Source organism: Protopterus annectens, chromosome 6.part0 (genome assembly GCF_019279795.1).
Source record: "Protopterus annectens isolate FY-2018-M chromosome 6.part0, PAN1.0, whole genome shotgun sequence".
NCBI classification, from domain to species: Eukaryota; Metazoa; Chordata; order Ceratodontiformes; family Protopteridae; genus Protopterus; species Protopterus annectens.
Genome location: NC_056737.1, coordinates 1,686,625,185 through 1,686,650,007, shown reverse-complemented (window position 1 = coordinate 1,686,650,007; position 24,823 = coordinate 1,686,625,185).

Genomic DNA, 24,823 nt, shown 5'->3' with positions numbered 1-24,823 from the left:
CATGTACATGCAAGACATATATATATATATATATATATATATATATATATATATATATATATATATATATATATATACAAGGGGGTGCTACTTGAGTAAATTCCATCTGTGTGTTGAGCATGTCTGAGTATGTTAGGCTTGTATGATACCATTGTACATCACATATCTACATTTCATGGAAGAACACAATCTGTGTTACCTCTGGCCTGAAATATCTTCTTTGACATCAGGATCCCATTTGTCCTACCTTAATGATGTGTATATTTACTTGTTATTACACAGCCACACTACTCTTTCGCTGCAGCACTGCTTTCTGGCACTGTGCTTAGTTGTTTACCTATTGAATGCAGGATTATAGGTTTGAATCTGCTCCTAAATGTCCTTAGTTGGATTTGATCAGCCTTGCAGCTGCATGGCTTATACTTGCACTGCCAATAGCCTAGTAGATGATGATGTTTAATGTCCACTGTGTACTACAATGACAGCAATCCCCATTCAGCGTTCTGAGTTGTACACCTACCTTCAATTGTACTCTTTTTAATATGATTGTCACGCAGTTTGTGATATCTCAGCACTGCTTGTGTATGTAGTGTATTATTAAGGTGCATCTTGGCCAGTATGCATCTCTACTCTGTTTGTTATCTTTCCTTAACCTGTGCTGTACAATCCATATGTATGTTGTCTGTATACCTCATTATTCCATTATTTATTTATTTATTAATTTATTATTCATTTATTTATTTATGTATTTATTTATTGACCGTGAAAGTCCACTGAGTCAGAACCCATTTTCAGTGGAGGCCCAGGGAGAAAAGCTCCAAGCTACAAATTATAAAATATCATTGTCATGAACTGTTAGTACATGGAGATAATATTCTTTTCTAAAATAGATTGACATTGCAGTTTTATACAGACTGACATTACAGCTAAAGATAAATTACTGATATTTCACTGATATTAACATACAGATGATTATACAAACAATCAGACAACTAGTTAAATCAGAGAAGAAATGCACTGAACTAACAGAAGGAAGTACTAGAGTTAGCATTAGGAGAAGTTTGTAAGGTGTAATAAACACAGACTTTTCAGCAGGATGTAAGTTTGTAGAGAAGATAAGAATAAATTGGAAGGTACTTATTTATGAATGCTTTTTGCACATTATGTATATTACCAGCTTTTGTCTGCTATGTGTTGTGATACTTCTTATATGTTTGTACCCACAATTTACCCCACCTCCTGTTTCCATGTCTTTACCATACCTTGTGTTTTCCAAAGAAAAAAAATGGACCCTTTTCCCACCAAAAGAAATTTGCCCATGCCCCTCTGACTCTCCCTCTGACCTTTCTATTCCATCAACCCTCTTGTGTGCCCCTCTTCTTCACCCTCACCCTACATCTGCTTTGCTATAATCCTTTTTCCTTGTATGTGAATTACTTGTGCTCCCTCCACATGCCCCACATGTATTGTTAGTTATTGTTAGCAGTGGCAATGTGCCCATGAATGCCACTTTACCGTGCTTAATAAATCTGGTTTAATTAAACTTTTGTGGATTATGACAGATTCTGCAAATGAAAACTGATGTGCATGTATATATGCATGCCTGCGTTTTGCAACGATATCCATGACATACTGGGGATATGTGTCATTTTTCAGGAGTATAGCTGATGTACATTTGTCTTCAGTCAGTGTTTTCCACATACTAGTAACATGTTCTGTTGAGTTTGTCTACCTTCCATGCATGTACATTACTAATTCAAATATATTAATTTACCACCAAATTTTCCTTGTAATATGAGTTTGCAATACATGAATGCATTTGCACTGACTTCAATGTTTTTTGTGTTTTGCCTGCATTGCTCTGATTTACGCTTATTAGTTGCGGCACATTTTTATATTACTTCATTTGCAAAAAGATTTTGCCTTGACCTAGATGCATGCCACTGAATATTGTGAAGTTTATGGAATCTGGAGATGTATGTCTTTAAATGTTTGTATAAAGACAAAGCCACACGACAAACAATGTTGCATTGTATTATTAATAAGAAGCAAAGCATAGTTTGCATGTAAGATGTATGCTTTATAAGTGAAGTAAAAATGAAAAAAATGGAGTGAAATGTAGAGGAAGAGGTGGAGGCATTTGGAGTTTTGGAAAGGAATGATATTTAAGGAAAATTATTCTGTTTATAAAGATATCCACCTGGATGAGGACTTTACTTATGAATGGGGTTACTGTGAGTAAGGAAGACAAGAATCAATAGAGCTGAAAGTGGGGAAATAATTTAATGTGTGAATGTACTGTATATGTAAATACAGGCCAAGGTGTGAAGCCACTAAAAGGCTGTGCAACAACAGGATCATCCTGCACATTGAATTGAAAACAAGGACAATTCTGGATACAAAAAAGTTAAAGTAAGATGTGTTGCCAATTCACAGCCTTGTACTAATAGAGACACGTGGAAAGAAGTCACTGAGATAAAGAAATGATTTAATCTAAAACAAATGAACTGATATGCGCACCAGTTAGGATTGCTCATTTTTTCAAGTCTTTTCACAGAACTGAAGTAGCAAGAGAAACACTGTGCACAGATTGTCTGCCATCATCACTGGCCTGCAAGGTTCATAGTTGTCATTTAAACACAGGGTGTCCATTCCCTTCTGATACTTCAGAAATGGATAAGTCCATAACTTAAGTCATTGCTGTAGTCCACAAATGGGGTTCTCTAAGATATGTACCTGTCTTTCAATCATGTCCTACCTAAGTTGCAGGCAGTGTCTAAATCCTTTGGATCTAGTAGCTCTGGTGCTGTTCATTTTGTGCACATGCAAAAGATCCATCAGAGTGGGATCAAAGGATGTACTATATGCTAGGCGTAAATTGTCTCTCAGTAGTCTGAAGTAAACAGAATATAGAGACAGGGCTTTGAGACGATCTGCAGAGGACTGTGACTTTAAGCCATGTATTCTTTTACTGAGTAACCTCTCTGGCTGTTCCAGTTGTTGCATAGGCCTGGTCAGGTACCTGCAGAAAAGGGCATTATACTCAATGATGGGTCTGATGATGACTGTGTACAGTAGTAGGATGACTTCCCTGGACATAGATGCCATGTCCTTACTTATAAGTTGAATGAAACAGAATGGTTGTCTTACAGTCTTAGACACAATTTGGTTAAAGGTCAGGTTGCTGCCTACATAAGTCCCCAAACCCCTGTTATATGTTAGTAGAGGTTCAGTCCTTGGTTTAGGTTTTTGTGTAGTCATTTGTCCTGTGAAGGTCTTTGATGGCATAGAATGCCAGACATAGATTATAACAGAGTGGTCTTTAAGAGACAGAGGTATAGATAGGGTGACTACCCTGATTTACTAGGTAAGGGGTTTTATGCTAATTATCTTTTTCACAGAAACTTTTACGGCCTTTCCAGCTGCATGATATATCTGCCTAGGTGCATGTTTAAAGGACAATTTACACAATAATCAGTCAAATTAGGGCAGAGGAATAATAGCATCCTTTGACCTAGATGAGATACCATAGGAAGTCAATTGTGATAGCTAGGAATATTTCCTATCTAGCATTACAACATGATTGTCAAAGGTGAGATAATTGTCAACACAGGTGCCGAGATTCCTGACTACTGTGTTCATACAGCTTGGAGTACTGGCTATGCTGTTAGTTGAAATGAGAGGTCTTTTCTAAAGGTGGCAGTGTCACACATTTTTGCATTTTGTCTGAGCCTGTTCTCTGTATACAATTGGTTTATAAGACTATTTCTTGTAGAAACACTTCTGTATCAGTGGGGAAAGACAATAACAACCAGTTTGCAGTCATCTGTGAATTTAGTTAGCCATATATCAGGGTTTCTAGTATAGAGATGGCAAAAGCATATACCAAAAACAAAGGGTCCCTCTACTGAGTCTTGCAATACTCTGCTGATTACATTCTTACTTTCTGATGTGGCAATTGCAACCTTAATTGTGAGGGTTCTACCCTTTAGCCAGTTGATAATATTTACTACCATGTCAGCATGCGGTACAGCAAAAAAGGGCATTGGCTAGACATATGTAATCTGAGTGACTACTGTCCACTGCTTACAGTAATCTTTGCAAAGACGTTTATCTTGTTAAGTAGACATGACCTGCCCTTAACAAAAACTGGCCGAGTTATATAAGTTTGTAATGAAGCCAAATGTGGTACATTCCATGACCTTAAAGATTAAGATGGTTAGGCTGAAGGGGTTTGTAATTCCCAGGGTCTGTGGTAGGACCCCTTTCTGTGCAGAGGCACCATTACATCTGTTTTCTAGGTCTCAGGGACAACTCTTAGGGCTATGTTAAGTAAGTGCATGAAGTATTCAGCAAGGACATGTTTTTTTTTTCTTAATCAGACAGCCAGGCAAATTTTGTGGACCAATGGATGTGGCATTTTTAGTTTTAATGAGTACTGCTTCAGCATGATCCATGCTAATCTAAGGGGGTGAGCAGGACCCGGGGATTTTCAGAATTTCAATGTCTATCTCTGGAGTACAATTAGCAGTAAATCTGTTCTGTAATGACATTAACTATGTTAATCAGATCAGAGTGGGTCATGTCATTTTGGATTAATTCAATACATTACAAGGAATTATTTATCAGTTTTCTAATGCAACTAAGGAATTATTTCTGCTTATGTTTGGTTTCTAGTGCCCAGCTTCAGCTTATGCTCAGCTTTTATCTTTCTGATGGTGAGAGAGATGATTTATAGTGTAGTAGTTTAAGTTTAAATTTCCCATTATATTTGGTTCTAGTGTGGTCTGTTAAATTGATATACATTTTAGGTGAGAACAGAGTTTAATAAAAAGTAGCAACTGAAGCTTAAAGAGAAGTGGTGGCATTGCAGGTAAACTTAGAAAACTCATCATTGAATTTAAGGATGTTTGTATAGTGAAAATCCTTGAATTCAGAATTGTTTACCCTTGTGGGATTAGTGACTTGAAAGGAAAAGGTTACTAATTTGTGTTTCGACTTAACCAGTGATAGAAATACAAAAGGCTTGCTATACTTGGGGGCAATGTTGGTAAGGAACAGGTCCAAAAGGTTCTGGCCCACAAGAAGCTGATACACTTTTTATTTTAAGGAGGTGTCATTTACTAGGTATAGGAACCTTGGGGCATACCCAAATTTAGAGGTGTAGGTATATCAGATGATTGAAAGAATTTTGTAATCACACAATATAATGATATTTTTGTTAAGGGTAGTTTACTAAGCACATTTTGGAATCTGTCATTGGGTACTGAAGATGTGGAAGTGCCCTCTAGTAGACTATTAAATTAAAAAACATCTTTATTAAATTATCATTTATGACCTAGGCAATCTACATTTATATAAATGAAAACAAACCACATTGTCATAATCTTAGTTGCAAACATTATACATGGCAGACAATATTGACATAATTTTAGTTGCAAACATTGTACATCAGTTATAATTTACCCAATCACTGTCAGCTAAACATTACATATCTCATTTAAATCCTGCCTTCTTTTAAACCTCATTCCTCCCCTGTATGTATTGTTCTCACAATTTCCATTTTTTTCTATGTCATTTGCTCCTACCCTTTTCTACAGATCCCAATTCCAGTTGTTTTATCTCTGTTACTATATTCGTTACTTCTGGTACAGTTGGTATTGACTTTGATTTCCATTTTCTAGCAATTTATTGTTTGGCATCCACCATAATTAGACTCAGCAAGGCTTTGCTATGTCTAGGCAATTCTGATTCTGTATCATAGCTCAGAAATATAATTTCCCTAGATACATTAATTTGCTCAGCCAGTATCTGTGGTAGAGTAGTCTGAAGGGAATCTTTAAAGTCTGCCAACTCATTGCACTCCTAGAAAATATGTTCCAAATTACCTTTCTTCCCCATCACATCTGCAACATTTGCTGTCTACTCAGAAAAAAAAATCTCTAGAGTATGCTTGGGGTATAAAAATACCTATATAGACATTTCCAAGCAAAAATACTTAATTTTCTAGATTTTGTTGCATATTTGGGAGACATACATATACCCCCCATTGTTTCTTTGTGAATTGCTTATCCAGTCTCAATACCCGATCCTTTCTAACTTCCTCTGATTGATTCTTATATTTATCATGCAATATTATATACTGTCTACTAATTATTCCTTTTTAACAGCAGCATCTGTTCTAGATTCTACTAAAAACTCTACCAGTACTATTTTTCTCCTCGGACCCCCCCCCCCCATTTCTTTCTCTTTGCCTATACTCTGTTATCAGTCCTTGATAGGGAAGGCAATCTTTAACCTGCATTCCAAATAATTTCTTGGCATCTTACAATTCTATTACTTTTCCCTCTCTAGTTATTTGCCCCCAAAACCTTGGTTCCTTTGCCAGTTTTCTCCAATAAATGCCAGCCCCCTTCTTGCCTATTGTCTGCATCCCTAATTGCAGTCATTCCTATCAGCAGAATCTCCTTTTTTTCCATTGCCATGTTGGCTTAGTTCTTAAAATACTTTCTGCTGCTTTATGAATATAATATCCTGTATGATTATTGTTATTCTCCTTAAAGATCTGCAACCAAAATTCCGGTATCTCCTTGTTTTTTTGAACTTCCCCCATTTCATCATTATCCCGTTCCACTTTAAATTATAGATTTCTGCTTATACTGTGTATGAGAGCCTTAACTGTGTAGCTCCAATTCACCTTATTTTATTGGAAGAATCAGCTTATCCCAGTTGACTCTTGCCATCTTCTCCTCCTAGATAAAATCATTCAGCTCATTATTAATTGTTATCCACAACTTCAACTCTGGTTGAAAGAAATATGCCTTACCTGTATATAAGACTAAAGGGACTAAAATCATTTTAACTGCTTGTATTTTACTATCCATATACATATAACACAGCTTCCAGTTTCTCAGCTTTTGTACTATCTTTTGTTTAGTCTCTTCCCACATATCCTTAGCTGCCACACTGGAATCATTTTAATCCATACTCTTAAGTATTTAATTTCATCATGTCCCCATAAATACGGATATTGCTGAACTGATTTGTGTGTGGTGCATAATTTACAGCTATTGCTTTTGTTTCAGCTTCATTAGTTTTGTATCCCCACAAAATGTGAAAGTGTCTCAAAATGTTCAACAACACTGAATTGTCCTTTTTCTAGTTTTATCAGGTATACAATAATATCATCTGCAAACAGAGCCAGCTTTTCTTGACTACCACACCAATTATATATTTGAATTTCCAAGCCACTTAATTTCTTTGCTAATGGTTCTAAATATAATGCAAATAGCAAATGGGAAAGAGAACATCTCCACCTGGTTCCTCAACTCAAGCAAGCAGAAATTATCAGAGAACAACCCACCCACTTTAATTTTCGCCAACAATCCATCATATATCCTCCTAATCTACCTTATAATTTTATCAGGGAATGCACATGCTTCCATTGCCCTTCTCATAAAGACCTAGCTTACTCTCTCAAATGTTTTTTTCTGCATCAAGACCCACCAACAGTGGTATTTTCTTGCTTTCTGCTTCCCTCTGGATCAGCACTGTTCTTTTCATGTTGTCAAATGTTTGCCTCCCCTCTATAAAACCACATTGATCCACATATATCAATTTTGTCATCACATTTGCCATTATTTTAGCCATTATAAACATGGACACTTTTTAATTAGTATTGAAATGAGCCTGGATCAACTTTATCAGCAGCATAATATTTTTCAGTGAGTCTGTCACACCTTCAAATCTGATTTTTCTTAATTCACTATTTGTGATGTGTATTGCATTTTATTTGTGCAATATAATTCAAAGAATATATGAACTGCCATTTCAGTCTGTCTTCTGCTTATTCAGATACTATACTATATTACTGTATTTCATAAGAACTGTGAAGCAGAAGAACTGTTTTTTTTATAGTACCATTTATTATTTACTCCTATGTGTATTGATTTTGTTATTATGGAACAGATTCTGCAAAATAATTTCTAAACTGACGTCAACAACATATTGTCAACATGTCATAACACTATTAGGTTATAACAATCATAAAATGACTGTACATGATACACTAACTATTGAGGATGGACTAAGATAAACAGTCTAAACATCAATCACTTTCTGTAGACAGTTCACACTTATAGCACATTGATATCACTCGGTATAACTTTAATAGTTTCTCGCTGTTCCACAAGTATGAGGGCTAAAGTGACTTAACCACATTCCTACTAAAGTTGAATATTCTACATGGAGTAACAGACTCAAAACATTAGTAGCCATGTCAATGTGATTTTAAATTTACTTAGAAAATCACCTTTCTAAATACTAAAACCTGAATGGTTAAAAGAATACAAAAAAGGTCTGAAATGTGCATTATGGGTTCATGGGTTCATAGGTTCATAGGTAAGCACTAGGCTATCTGCCTGAGGGCATCTATAAGCCTAGCCAGAATGTGTTGGCTTTCGCCACCCCCTTAGATTAGCTCCCTGTACCTCTGTCCAGCAGAGCCACTGCAATGATCCCCAGGGTAAGTTTTCTGTTTCCCATCCACTTGTCAAGGTTTCTCTTGAAGAGTGTTAGTGAGGGGCTCTGCCTAATGTAGGTTGGAATCCTGTTCCAAAGCATGGGGAGTTTCTGGGAGAGGAATCTATCCCTCCAGCACATCCTATTTATCATTGTTGTGAGGTTTAGATCCCTAGATGGCTCTTGGGGATTTGTTTTTTTTTTTAGGTGGAGCATGTCCATTGATTCTGGGTTGGACATGCCCTTCTATGTCAGGCAGAGATCACCTCCGAGTAAGCGGTATGCATCTGAGTACAGCTGGAGTTTCTTCAGTTGAGCTGCATAAGGCATCTGTTTGAGGCCAGTAATCCTCTTGGTGAGGTGCTTCTGTGGTCTTTCCAGCTGTTGCAGGTGTCTTGTAAGGTACATCCTAAATGGGGCATTGCACTCTATGATGGGTCTGATGAGTGATGAATAGAGAGGCACATTAACCTCTTTTGTTCTAGATGTGAACCCTTTTGTGATTTGGTGAGCCGCATAGAAGGATTTTCTAACCACCTTTGCAATATGATTATCAAAGGAGAGATTACTATCTACTTGGGTCCCCAGATCCCTTATTACATTTTCTGTATTTAGGGGACTACCACGTATGTGGAAGTTTGTGGGTACTTTGTTTTTTCCAAAGGGGATGACTATGCACTTTGTGGCATTTAGCTTGAGGCCATGATTTTGACACCAGGTATCCATTTCAGTGAGACCCTTATGGAGGATGTCTGTATCAGCCAGAGAGTCAGTTATGGCCCCCAGTTTGCAGTTGTCTGTGAACTTGGTCGGCCATAGTCCTCCTGTGCTTGCCTGTACCTCTGAGAAGTATATACCGAACAGGAGGGGGTCCCAGGACTGAGCCCTGAGAGCACCACTTGTAACTGGTTTAGAGTCGGACCTAGAGCCTGCAACTCTCACAGTGTGGGTTCTATCTATGAGCTAATTGGCAACCCATCTCATGACATAGGGGTTTATGTTCAGGCTGGTGAGCTTGTCTATAATACCAGAATGGGGAATGGTGTTGAAAGCTTTTGCGAGGTCTAGGTAGGCAGTGTGGACCTCCTTTCCCTCATCTAATGCCTTGGTAACTGTCTCAAAGAAGTCCACCAGGTTTAGGAGGCATGATCTGCCCTTAACAAAGCCAGACTGTGTAATATCCAATGTTTGGAGGTTCCCAATGTCTCTGTTAATGAGTTCCATGATGATGTGCTCCATAGCCTTGCAGACCACACTATTCAGGCTTATAGGGTGATAGTTCTTGGGGTCTGTTGTGGCTTCACCTTTGTGGAGCGGGATAACTGTTGCTGTGCGCCACTCTATAGGTACATAGCCTGTAGAGAGGCTGAGTTTGAACAGTGTGTTTAGGTGAGGGGTTAGTTCATTTTGGAGCTCGTGTAAGACACAGCCTGGGACACCTTTCAGTCCCATTGAAGCTGCATTTTTGGCTTTGGATAGGGCTGTTTTAACCTGTGTATCAGTGATTGCCGGGGCTCTACATTCTTCTGGTATGGTTATGGGCCCTTTTGGGGGTGAGAGGGGGGTGAAGTTTGCACTAAACCTGTCTGCCAGAATGTTGGTAATATCAGTCAGTTCAGTGTATTATGTGCCATTCTGCACTAACTCAAAGCAGATCTGAGCATTTCCACTTAGGTTCTTGACATAGCTAAGGAACGCTTTGTGGTTATCTTTGGAGTCCTTGGCAATTTTTTTTTCGAAGCTAGCCTTGGATAACTTTATGAGGGATCAGAGTTTTTTGCTGATACTGATCAGGAATGTATTTGTTTCTTGGGATTTTACTCTTTTCTGTACTAGTTTATTCCTTCTATTTTATAGCTTATTTATGACAGGGGTACACCAGACTAGTGAGCCTGATTACAAATAAAGAACAGGCACTGGAAAAGAATAACTCAAATCAAAATTCCAGTTTGGTTACAGTATAAAGAAAGGACATTTTCTAAACTCTACTCACTAATGGGATGGTGCACTGTTTCATTTTCCATTCAAAAATGCAAGCAACAGCCCCTCCAATGAATGAGGAAATGAACACATACATACATGCAGACATACAGATAAATACAAATTAAATACAAAATGGTAGATCACTCTAATTGTGATGTACTGCATACTTACATTATTCACAGAACTGTAAAACATTAAGTGCAGGTCTACTTGGTAATCCAATGCTAGGTTCACCTCTAAACAGGTTACTGATATGATTTTTTCTCCCAGCTCATCTCCAGGTTGATTCAGTAAGGAGTGATATATCTTCACAACATATTAAAATGCTACATATATGTAAAGGCATGGAAGTATGTAAACAGTCAATTGGAATAAAAAAAAACACATTGTGTAGTACGTTGAGATTACATGTTTGAAATAGGGCACTTACTATAATGTTGTTTGTGGCTGTTTCAGCAGTTTCATGCAGAAAAAAAGTCTATACAGATTTGATTTGAGGCACTTGTAATGGCATTTGACTGGATGTGTAGATTATAGGACATCTTTGGATACAAGCCCATTCTCTTATGTATTCGTGCTAAGTGTGCTGCTTCAGACTAGTGGTCTGTTAACTTCATTGGTCTACTTGCCAGAGTGTACTTGTCATACCAAAAATAGGAGCAAAATAAAAAAAATGGTTCTTGGTAAACTTGTAAAATGTGGAAAAACATTTGCAAATTAATATGGGGACAAGCCCCTCCCCCAGTAGGACATCATTCTATCATAGTCTACCCAACATTTCCATAAAAGTGTGAACAAGACTACAGACAGTGACCTCTACACTTTTATTTTAATACAGTTATAATTTTTATAGGCTGTCTGTACATATTTGTCTTTTTTACTAAAGGTAAGAGGACTACATGTGTTTAGAAACACCCAAAAATCTAGAAACCGCCTAGAAGGGAAACAAATCATAAACAGCAAGAAAATAAGCCTACAGGTCATTTTCTAATGGCAATAACGTTATTATGTATTGGTGTTATAAGTAAATTATTGAGCTTACATAGGTAAGGAAGCTATTTACCTGTGAAATCATGTCTTACAGTATCCCTGGGAAGTCTATTATTTTTCAGCCATGCCAGTCTTGTCTGACAGTATTGTGAGCTTGTTTGCTGTATCTTAGCCATGCCTTATATCCATAAAAGTAACACAGCCCATATGCCTCCTTAATGGAAGTATAAGACCCAGTAATGCAAGTCCCAAATCTTCAAAAATGAAAATTAATTCTGACAAAAGACTGAATTTTAATCTTTGCTACAAAACTCTAAAGGTAGTTTTGCAGGAAAACTTCACATTTCATATGGTGTCTGATGTAGAGTGCTGTGCCCCCCTTCTTCCTGAATCTCTGCTCCTAATATCTACTAACTTTAAGTTTGCTGGACCTCAGACTAGACAAACTAATTTGCAGCACGGAGCTGAACTCTGTTGCACACCCAATCCTACTGGGATCCCCTCTGTAAGACTAAACACTGTACTTGAGTTACTAGGTCCTTGTACACAGCTTGCACTAATTCTATCAATGTTTCTGGGAGTTTAAATCACAATAAGATTGCATAAAATCTGCTTTCTTGGGACCTTGTCATATGCTTATTTCCAAATTTAGGAACGCCCATATGGACTCTTTCATCATTTATAGCTTCTTCTCAAGTATCTGTTCAATGCAAAAATTGAGTCAGTTGTGATGTCGCTTGATTGGAATTCAAACTGCTCATTTCCCATCTCACGTTCTACTACTCTGCTTCTTGTATAAGACAAATTTTACAGTTATTGAGCTTAATTATCATCAGCTTTTAGACTGTCATCTCCTAGTAGGAAATATGTAAAGCCTAGCTAAAGTTTCCATTACAATTGTTTCACAGATGGCTTGTCCAAAACTAGCAATGACATGTTTATATAAGACCTATATAAAATCAATCTCCATCATACTTTATATTAGAGAACAGCTGAAAAAATAAACCCTTGTAGAACACTGATGGCCAGATGAAAGCATTAGCCTTTGCAGTAGTGACTAAAGCTTAAGGGTTTAACATAGCTTTTTCATAATAAATTAAAAGCAAGGCACAACACCATGGCACACCATTCTTAATTAAATACTCGTACTAACTGAAAAATGCTTTAATAAAAGAACTAGTAAGCTCTTTCACGATACAAGGTCACTTCTTCAGACCATGTCTGATGCACATGGTCTGAAGAAGCAGTCTTGTATCATGAAAGCCCTTACCAGTTCTTTTATTAAAGCATTTTTCAGTTTCTATGAATGTTTGATTAAGAATGGTGTGCTGTGGTGTTGTGCCTTGCTTTTTATTTATTACATTTTACTGGTGGTGTGATAAAACTTTACAGTCAGCTTGTCTTGTTTTGCTTGTATAGGTTTTTCATAGCAATCCTTTGTCTTGCATTTGTTGCAAGCCTTACTTGTTCTCCTTCAGAAGACATCTGCAACTCTTTCTGTCATAATAAGCTGTTGCAGAATGTGAAACAGGCAGTTTTAATACACATTCTGTGAGTATAATGAAGCCACACTAATGGCCTTACATACATATCAGTAAACACAGTCATTTGTAAGTCCTTTACATACTGGTATTAGCATGGCAATTGTGCCCGTTGTGGTCACTACTCTAACAACTGCGTCCATTATAGTCACTGGTCACAACTCTTATATGTCTCCAAGGCAGTAAAATTTGAAACATACAAGGAAAAGAAGTTAGCAACTCCTAGTGCTTTTGTTAGGTACTGAAACATATGAGTAATGCTCAGAGCAGATGAATCAAGAGCTGGACTGTTTTCAGAAACAGAACTTGCCAAGCTGTGTTCTACTTTAGAGAAGAACAGTTCCAAGGCCCATAAAAATGTGCACTTGATGATGAGTTAACAGCCAAAGACAAAATAATTGTATATCCCAGATACATCATTGCAGAATTGTACTGATGGGCAAATATTATTCAGTAACTTGGAACACATTCAGCCTTTAGCTATATGGCCATGGACAGAAGAGTGCTGGTATAGCTTTTAAACTGGCGTAAATATGCATTAGGGGATGGGGTGACAATAGTACGCATAGCAGTGGTAGTTGTACATTGTGATGGCCATTTAGTGTAGTAACAGCATGCTCTCTGAAATCCTAAAAGTTTGATTATGTAGTGAAAATATTTAAACTAGAATACATGTGGTGACATATCCATCTACATTTGGTGTGAGTGTGCATGTATGTGTGTGTGGGGGGGTTAGGTGTCAATCAGGAATCTCAAAGTTTAAGAGTTATGTTTTGAAACGTAACTGAGTAGGTACTTTTGGTCTGAGCATTTCTGAATCACTGAACTGTCCCAAACAAAAGTAAATGAACTTTTATATTTCAAGCAACTCTCTTGATAAAATAAATAAATGCATAAATAAATAAAGAAATAAATAAATAAATGAATTCTAGAGTCACTAAAATGTCAGCTTTCTAAGAAAACAGACCAGGCCAATTGTACTAGTGTAGTTGAATGAACTCTGGACTCCTAGTTAGTTTGCAGGCATAAACCATACACTCTCCTTTAAACAACTGTAAAATCACATTTGAATACAAACCGAAAACAAATTTTATACAAGACTAAGTTTTGTAGGGGCACCTGGGTTAAAGAATATACATTTGAAGAAAGCATTGTTGCCAGACAAGAAATGCAGTTGCGTGCGGTCACATAAAAAGCACTCACACTTATGTAACTCTGTAAGGAGAGCAATGGTTCAGACACACTGATGCTTCTTTTTATCTGCTGTTTTGAAGAAAAGATAATATTGGCATGCTTTTTAAAATGCAATAAGTAGTAGTGCAGGTGGCAAACACTTCTGGAAAACTAAATATATCTTGTTGCAGTGCATCTATTTTTGAGAGAAATTCATGGCAAACAGCAAACTAGACTCCTTTCCAATATGTTACCTCAAAAAGGAGCTATAAATAAATGTTTTTTTTTTTTTTAATCTAAACCATTTGTGACACCATGACCCCAACTAACACTTTAAGGAAAACTTTGAAGTGTATGCACATGCTGTGTGAAAATTGTAAATCTGGTGGACCCATGTCAGAAGTGTCAGAAGCATATAGAAACGATTACTCTGTCATAGCTTTAATGAAGGAGAAAAATCTTTATAATGGTATGGAGTAATTCAGTAATCTGCCATCCAGTTTAGCAAGTCACACTGCTGGGTACTTTGATCATACATACAACAATAGGCAGCATGTAAGCCCAATCAACAGTAATTAATTACCGGAGTGAAAAGCTCTAGAGGTTGTTCTTTTATGAGTGGAACTCAGGCTTCTACTTATTAATCCCAGAAAGAACTGTGAAAGAATGATTTATGGTGGCAACACACAGAATGTAGGTCATTAATTATTGTTAGAATTCATTTTGCAGCAATTAAAGTGTTTTTTTTATTTTATTTTAAAACAATACAAGACAACTGCAGCGTGACTGCAAAAATTATATTGTGAAATGTTAAAAGAATCAACTATCAAAAACAGTGTATTAAAATGTATGAAAGTCAATTTAATGAATTTTTTTCACTTCATCACTGCTGCCAATACAAAAATTTTTCCAAAATATGAACAAAATGATTGGTCCATACTTATCAGCATTTTTGCCCCTGTTCCTATACACATGATTTGATTGACATAAAGCAACTTCAGTTTAATTTCTCATGGTTAAATGTGTGCGACTTTTACCAGAGGACCACAGTTCTGATAAGACATACAGGCTACGTTTCTACTAAGGCATTTTTTCATGGTTAGCAGCAAAGATCTTAATTGTATTTTGCAATACAGAGCAACTCTATAGATACCACTGCAAGAGTACTCTCACTGGAACATATGAAGCACTAGGGCTTAACTGAAATTTTTCATACATTGATAACCCAAAGTAATACACACACTACTAAATGCTGGTATGAACAAATAAATCTCCCTAGAGTCTTAGATAAAGAAGGTATTTGGTGCAAACCTCTCATTCATGTTATCTAAAAAAATGCTGTCAGTGGATTGCTGGCTGATACATGGAATGTTGAATCTCAAAGATCACCGGCACCCTGCCATGGTGGCCAGACACAGAGAAGACAAGAAAGTAATTATAGCATTCTCCTCAATTTCTTCCTCTTCCCAGAGTTTATGTGACCTCAGAGTTGATATATATATATATATATATATATATATATATATATATATATATATATATATATATATATATATATATATATATATATACACACACATACATACATATCTCTCTCTCTCTATATATATATATATATATATATATATATAATATATATATATATATATATATATATATATATATATATATATATATATATATATATATATATATATATATATATATATATATATATTCTTCTTTCTCCCAGTTAGGGGTCATCACAGCAGATCACTTGTCTGATCATGATTGGCAGAAGAGTTTTACAGTGTCAAGTTGCCAGTCCAGTGCCCAGTCTTCCACAGAAGGCACACACACAAACACACTCATGCCTAGGGCCAATTTAGAGGGTCCAATCCACCTTCAGCATGTCTTTGGGATGTGGGAGGAAACTGGAGCAAACCCACAGGGAGAACATCCATGCAGACTCTGCACAGAAGGCACCCTAGCCTAGGATTAAACCGGTGAACCTCTTGCTGTGAGGCATCAATGCTAACCGCTGCACCACTGTGGCCACCCTCACCACTGTGATATATATATATATATATATATATATATATATATATATATATATATATATATATATATATATATATATATATATATATATATATATATATATATATATATATATATATATATATATATATATATATATATATATATGTGTATATATAATACACACACACACACACACACACACACACACACACACACACACATATATAGTTTAGCAGTGCCAATGGGCTTACTCCCCCACAAAATAATGCTTTTTGTGTTTTGTATGACTTGAAGTGCTGCTGTTTTGACTGCTGATGGCCAAAGATCTTGAACGGTTTAGATTTAAGAAGTCATTTGTTGATTAACCAATACAAGACTAGTCATAGTGGCCCCATGCAAACACTTCTTTGTATATGAAAAAGAGGAGAAGTAATAAAAATATTTTTATGGCTTTCTACTTAGTATCATTTTACAATAAAATCAGGACTAAAGAAAGAGGAATCAAAGGGAATAATTGCAAGTACACTCACAACAATCAATCCTTATTTTTCTGTACTACCATAGGTTACTTCATACTTGTAGTGTTCAGTAATGGAATCCTGGTTTAAAATGGAACACCACGCAAACACCAGTGGTTTTATACTATAAACTGAAATAATGCTATAAACTCTGATAATAGCTATCTTATGACTGTCTAGACAGCATATATAATACAAGTCATTAAACGCTCGTAATAATACAGTTCTATGAATAAATGTGCTGCATTACTGAAAAAAATAAAAATAATGGGAACTAAGCTGAATAAAATTCTGAACCATTCATTTTTTGTGTACCTAAGGCATGAGAAACAATTTTTTACAGTTGTGTTTTCTATATGATGAAAACTTTTATATTAGTCATTTAGTGTAAATAAATAAGTGATTATGTCTATACAACAGCACCATGAACATTGTATTACATTATAACTCATACATCTCCTGATGCATTTGACTTCCAGTAATTACACATTGATTTCCTTAGCATTACTGTTTTATACATTATTTATGTGCTTAAATGTAATATTTAGCAAATCAGTCACCACATTACTATGTATTTGCTATGTGAATCACAGTGAAGGAAGGACTGAAACTAAATTTTACATGGAAGAAAGACATGTACGGTGAAGGGAGTGAATTTACCAGCCACATTTTCAAACAAATATCTAAATGTTTTATTTGTAGGTAACCGAGGAAAAACAGTTATATAAGTATAATTTGCAAATGAAATTTTATGGTGTGACATTTTGAGCATGTACATGTGTGTGTGTGTGTGTGTGTGTGTGTGTGTGTGTGTGTGTGTGTGTGTGTGTGTGTGTGTGTAGAACAGTATCTTGATAAAAGCTGCATAAGGACTACTTGCCTGTTCTTCTTCCACTCGTTTATTGTAAGCGTCATCACCATAAGCTTTAGCTTCTCCATATCCTACTATTGTTTTCCTAGCCAGACTTTAAGTAAGCAATAACTGTGGTATGAAGTGTTTGAAATTTACATTTATTATTGAACTTTTAAGAGCAATGTGAGGTACAAAGTTGATAGTTAACTGCCTTAAAAGTGGCATTGAAGTAATATCTGTACAGTGCATACTCCTGATTGCCTCACTGCAATTATAAAATAGGCATCTGTATTTTTTGTATACATTAAAGTTTAAATTGTCTAGTTCTGGCATAGAACAATTTGTTTAATATTGTATTCTGATGTAAAATAGTCCTTCCTCCAAGGATTCCATGTGCTTTTGAGATAGTACAGAAAGACATTTCTGTATGAATTTGAAATAATAGTATTACTTCATTCATGATTATCTCTATACCTCTCGACTGTCCAGATTTCCATAGACTGTCCACATTTTTGCCTTATAATTTATGATCTGTTCCACATAAAATCTGTGGTTCCCTGGCAAATTATGGGGTGATCTGTGGATTGAAGTAACTAAATAATGACATACATTTGGGATTCAGGCTTCATATCCTTCAAATAAATGCATGCAATGACAAATCCTGTTATTGTGACATTTTTTTAGGTTTATAAGGGCAACATTTAAAATATGTTCTTATTTTGGGGCCTTTGCCCCCATTATTGTGTTAAGAGGTTCACAAGTATGATCATCTCTAATAAAATTAGTATTCTGTATGTCTTACATCAAAATACCAACAATTGATAGTGTTATCAGCTATGCATTCATGAAAATAAATGTTGCTATACAACTTTGCCCATTGCATATGTTCTTTTCCAAACATGTTTGGCATACTTATTTTATAGCAACACTCACCAAGTCCCAAAATGCAAAACCGTTTTTTATTCGGACAGATCTGCCTTCAACCCTCAATATTGGTACAAGCCGCCATATGTATATGCCTACTCAAAGAGTACACAAACCTGGTGAAGGAAAGAAATTAATAAAAATGCAGCAGTCTTCTTCTAATTCTTTCATGAGACTAACCGTCTTTACAAGACACTGGCGACCTTCCAGTTATGATATTCCAAGTATTGCTCAATTATCTACTAAAAACAGTAGGTTTCCCTTGTGCAACTCCATCATAAACATAATTTTGTAATTCTTGTCTGTAGTTTTTAATAGTCATATTTAGAATCATGTTTAATGAAGGAAGGGATGGTGAAATTATGGTTCATAAGGTAGATTAGATCTCATAAGGTTCATTTTGAAAAAATGTATTTCTTCTACATTTAAAATTAGCAATTCTAGAAAAATGTGTAATGATTTCTTTTTAGAGTAGGATTGGAATTAACTGTTTTAAACATTCCCTTAGGTAACAGTTATCTAATTGTAAATTACATAATTTTGTAAGTTTTTTCTCAAAATCGCAAAAAGAGAATCTTCTTCCTGGTGACTGCCCTGAACTACATGGACCTACTACAGGTTAATTGTTATGGTTTAGGTCACACTGCAACATACTTTTATTGATTTTTGAGTTTATACAGTGTGTTTTGTCCAGGACGATCTAGGACATTTATTTGGGGCGTGTACTGCTTCATATCTTCGTTTCCTTACTATCTGTGAACAGTTTGCCGTTCTTCCATTGGATATTATTAACATCTGCATGTGTTTTGCTATATGAGAGGTTCAGAAGTGAAAGTGAGGGGGGTGCTGTGCAATGAACATATAAGACAAGCTACAAAGTGTATTTGGAGAGTGGATTGCTTTATGAATGTTTCAACTCAGTAATCGGAGCCTTACATTAACGTATTTTCATTATTTGTGAATGACTTGTTTTTTCTACACTGGACAGCATTAATATCAAGATATGCCTTTGTTACTGGATGGATTCGGAAGTGAAACAGGGGAGATTGTTGCATAATGAATATATAAGTTGTTAACTGGAATTCCATACATACATTTTTACCATTTGTGAACTATTAGACTGTTCAGTATTGGTCTGCACCAAACACTCCTACATTATTTGTTCTTACCATGGCTGATACCAAATCCTATAATAGGGAAGGTGAGATGATACCAAATTCAGAAAATGAACAGTCAATTAATCTTTATACAACTAATTATTTTATTTACACAGCAATGTAGCCATGTTTTGGCTGGGTTAAATGCACTGGTTCTTCTAGACATTGTGGTTAATAACATTGACAATGATAGTTAGAGAACACCTATGCTCCCACCTTTAGGTGGCTAGTGCACTGCTAGAATGAGAGAAGCTGGAGGAATGAACAGTTTGTTTAACATTGAACCAGCTGTGAGATGCATTCCTGAAGCAGCAAGAAGGACTGGAAACAATAAAAACAACCTAGAAGGAAGAAATAATTGATGGAAACAAGGGAGACATCCCCAATTTGAAATCCTGGCTTGCCCAAGAATTTTTACTTCAACAAGAAGGGTCTTGATTATGAGATGAACAGGTTAGTTTAACTGCTTTGCTTCATGATATTGTGAAAATAAGTTATGAAATTGCATACTTTACAATTAGATAACTGTTACCTAAGGGAATGTTTAAAATGTAAACAAATACCAAGAAGTCTGAGAGTTGTCAAATTCCCCTTTATGGTATCTAAAGGTTCTAAAGAACATGAACAATTGATTGACATGTTTAATATACATTCCATGGGATTCAATACATTCCCTGCAAGAATAGCACTATTCTTGCATGGAGTGGTCCATGTCCGTATAGCACAGCAGTGTGCCTTGCATATTCATGAAGGCACACTGCTGTTCAAACTACATGGACACAAACCGTGAATGAGTGCAGGGGCATGTTCAAGTAGTGCACGGACATTGAACATGCCCCCTGCACTCAGAAAGTGCCCTACGGCACTTTCTAATAGGATCTGGCTTAATATTAGAGAATTACTCCAATATTATGCCGGTATTTCAGTGTTAGCAGACACTGAAATGAAATAAATGATCATTTCAGTGTGCGGACACTGAAATACACATAGCATTGGACAAGCAATGCAGGGGGTGTGTGACAGGTTCTGTGACACACACCCTGCATTGTAAAAGTGCCATACAACACCTTTGCAACCTAGTAAAGCAGGAAATGTGTCTAAATTCACAAATAATGGAGGATAAATCCCTGAAAAGGGACACAACATACATATTGCCCTCACAAACTTAGAAATTTGTTAGAAAACAGGTCATGCATTAGGATGAATTACCGAAGGATAGAATTCTGAAAGTAAATGTATGCCAATATTGCCTGACAGCAGTCCATCTGGACAAATGTACAAATAATGGGAGTGGGGCAATAAAATAGGGACATTTCTGAAAAATTGCCCTCACCCAATTAGAAAGATGATAGAAAACAGGATATGTGATTGCAGGAGTCTTTGAAGGATAGAAGCCTGAAAGCCAAATGAATGGCATTATTTCCCGATTGCAGTCCTCAATGACTTGTCAGAACACCATAATACTCACTTATATAACATAATGATATAATAATAATTTTGCAATTTATTTTCTAGGCTAAGAAATATTTAAGCATAGCTAAGCGGGTGTGTGCATTATGACCCATCGCTTACCATAGCTTAAACATCCCATAGGATATAAATACAAATATACAGATGCAACTTCCAAACTGAGATAGTGTAGTGGTTAGAGTCCTGGCTTTACATGCAGGCATTCATGGTCTGAGTACCAAACAGACGGCTTATTTTTCTATGGAAAGTAGTGTTAAAATTATTTTTGTAAACTTAAATTATGTAGCAACTGGTCTGTGTAAACCAGGGTAGTGTAGCTGGTGTACAATGTAAGTGTGAGTGTATATAACATGTGAAACCACCCATGAACACACAAGTGCCCCATACAGTATAGTCAGACCCCTTGCCAATGTAAGGAAAGCACATAGAGGGATGTCATGTAAAGTATATGATATACACTTAATAAATCAAGTCATTCCTCTGATATTTTTTAAAATTAAAAGTGAGCAATGGTTAGCAATGCTTAGCTATGCATAGCAAGTGTAACCCTTGCTAAGATGTGAATGCTAAGCAGCAGGTAGCTCAGCTAAGTGGATTTGCACACAGTTAAACACTGCTCAACAAATTCTCATTTAAGCAGTGTTAAAACTGGCTCAGTGGGTTTGCGCACTGCTTAGTGAAGCTTAAAATATCCAAAATGGTCCAATGACTGCAAAGGGCAGGAAAATCACATGATTTAAATGGTGCAGGTGGGAATACAGCCATAATCTCTTATAGTCCATCTATGCAGATGCAATGGCTGGCATTAGAGTGGGAGTGTGCTTTTGGGTGCAACGCTGGAGCATTAGGGAGTCCAGGACCATGACTCTTTCTTAAAAACCATGAGGTGAGACTGCTGCAGGGCCAGTACCAGGACTCCCAATATAAATTGGAGACCTGGGACCGTCTCCATGTGACCACGCCAGGACTACTGGCATTCTCCAGACTGGTGAGCAGGTACGGCACCACTATACTGACCTAAAACATAGGAAGGGGGCACTCTTGGACCAGTGGATCCAAGATGGATGTGCCAAGGATGCTCCAATAGTTTGTATCACCATCAAGTAGTTTGTAGTAAATACTCGCCTGATAATGTGATAGACAGATATGCACAATGTGTATTTTTCTCCCCTACAGCTGCAGCAGAGAGGGCTAGTAATGTTTAAGCCCATGGTGACAGACTGTTGAGGCTGCGCCAACAGGCTGATGAGTACAAATGTATTTTGCTGTATTTTGTTAAAATAGCTAAGAAGGAGTACATTGCTTACTGCTAGTAGGTATAAAGTTACTGTGTGAACTGAATAAATAAAAAAGCATGACTGACAAATATTGAAGTACATTAAAGACCTTTAAAAAACTTGTGTTTATTCTGGTATGTTGTTGTACACATATATAGAATGTATACAGGTCCTTCACAGCAAATATGGCTGTGACAGCATACATTAACTGAGGTGCATCTGTGAACAAGCTGTTAGAAGAAACCATAGATGGTGTAGCTGTAAAATGAGATATAAATGAAATGTGAAATATATACTACACTAAGCTCTGAACCCTGAATAGTAACATGTCAAGTTTCAAAGTGTGTTTCATCCTGCATTGCCTTGTGTTAACCTTTGCTTTCCAGATTGTAGTAATCCAAATGAGTAATGCACAGTATGATAATTATCTGTCATGCATGCATAACGGAATTACAAGTTCAGAAAGTCTAACAAAGAGACTATTAGGCAGAAACCATTGAAACAATAAACAGAAGTTCCCAATAGCTCAGTGTGATGAGAAATAGCTTCATTGTTACTTTTGCACACCCAGACATGATTCAAATCCAGGGAGTGGTAGTAAGATGTGCGCATATCTACACACAAGGAATCAGGATTAAATGTAAAAATGGTCAGGTAGTGTTAGATATTTTCCCCACAGGTTTTACAGGTAAATAAATGTTGCCAGTAGCTATATGAAGGGTATACTAATAAACTGTGTACAACTGTTCAATTGCCCCATCACATGCCTGCAAATGACAGCAGGGTAGGTACATTCAATAGGCACTGTTCCCGAATCATACCTCCCAACTGTGCAGATATTCACTGAATGTCCAGATATTTGTCTCAGATCTGTGGTCCGTTTTACATAAAGTAGTGGTGTCATGTCAAATCAGTGGCAAACCATTATAGACTGAAGTTAGAAAACAATGATAGAAAAAAGTGTCAGATGTCATATCCATCAAAAAAAGAAAAAAAAAAAATAATAATATAATTTTATCAACTTTCTAAGTTTCTAAGAGCATAAGAAAAAATTGTCCGTATGGGTCTATGGTTCCCACTCCCATGTATGTGTGTGATGTTTGTCCAGATCTTATGCTCTAAAAGGTTGAAAATTGTTACACAGCCTCGGTCTCATGTCTCTCACGTCATACACTGTGCACTGCACATGAAAACCATCACACACAGATACACAAAGAACATGAACATTACCTGTAGATATACTACATTACAGCTGGATATGTAACCCTCCATACTCCCGTATGAGAACTGTATGTATGCAGGTCAATGAAGCCAATGTATACAGAGTACAGAGTTGTCACAGTTTGCCTCATACCATTCCAGGCTGACAGCTTAATAGGTATGTTTGAGCTATGACCAGAGTGGTCAAGTAGTAATGTACAGCAGACTGCAGTAGTATTGAGCAGTACTATTTGGACAAATGAAGCCTAAACAGCATCACGTCCATTACCCCTCATCTGTCTACCCCTACCCCTCATCAGCATCTGGTACTCAGTGCTATCTCACCTATAATATGTTTGTCTGTTATAGTTGTTTGCATTTATGTGTATATATATTATTGGTTGTTTTTTGTGCATTGTTTAACATAATGTGCTTTAAATGTTATTGGTGGTTGTTATGATACATAATACACTTTTTAAGTTGTGTGTTGCAAATGTGTTTATGGTGTTATTATGTTGTTTTTTGCTGCTATGTTATAACCTCTGTTTAAAATTTTGATAATTTAAACACTCATGCATGCTATTATAACTAATCTTGAAATGTAATTGTTCATCTATGATCCCAGTTATTTTGTAAAATCCCAACACCATAGTGCACTTACTCTGGCCCCAGCCAGCATGTCCACCTGTCCCACTTAATCTGGCCATGGCACTGGGGCCCAGCATGCTGGGGGGTGGGCCCTGGATCTCCCTTGTCTGCTGGTCCTGCACCACCTTTGGGTGGAAATGCTACGGGGGCCCCAGGCCCGCTTTTGGTAGAGGGCATTGGACAAGTTTGGAGAGCAGCCACGTCAGATTGAGAGCCGACTGGCACACCTCAAGGGGCAGGCTGCCTCTCCTGTCCAGCCCCCAGCACAGCCACCTTCGGGGCTGTGAATGTGCAGTAGTGACTGCCCATGGGTGGGGATCTCAAATCCACTGTAACCATATGAGGACCCAAGGACTTCCGATTCCCAACCACCCTCCCCATCAAATGTGTTTACCCCCATGTGTCATATACTGCACTTGTCTGCTGTCTTGTCTGTCTTCTCTGTCTCCCTACCCAACCTACCTCCCCAGACATGTCTACAATGGTTCCCCAAAATCCCACTCTCACCTTAAAAAAAAAGAAAAGGGCATTTGTCCCCACCAAAAAA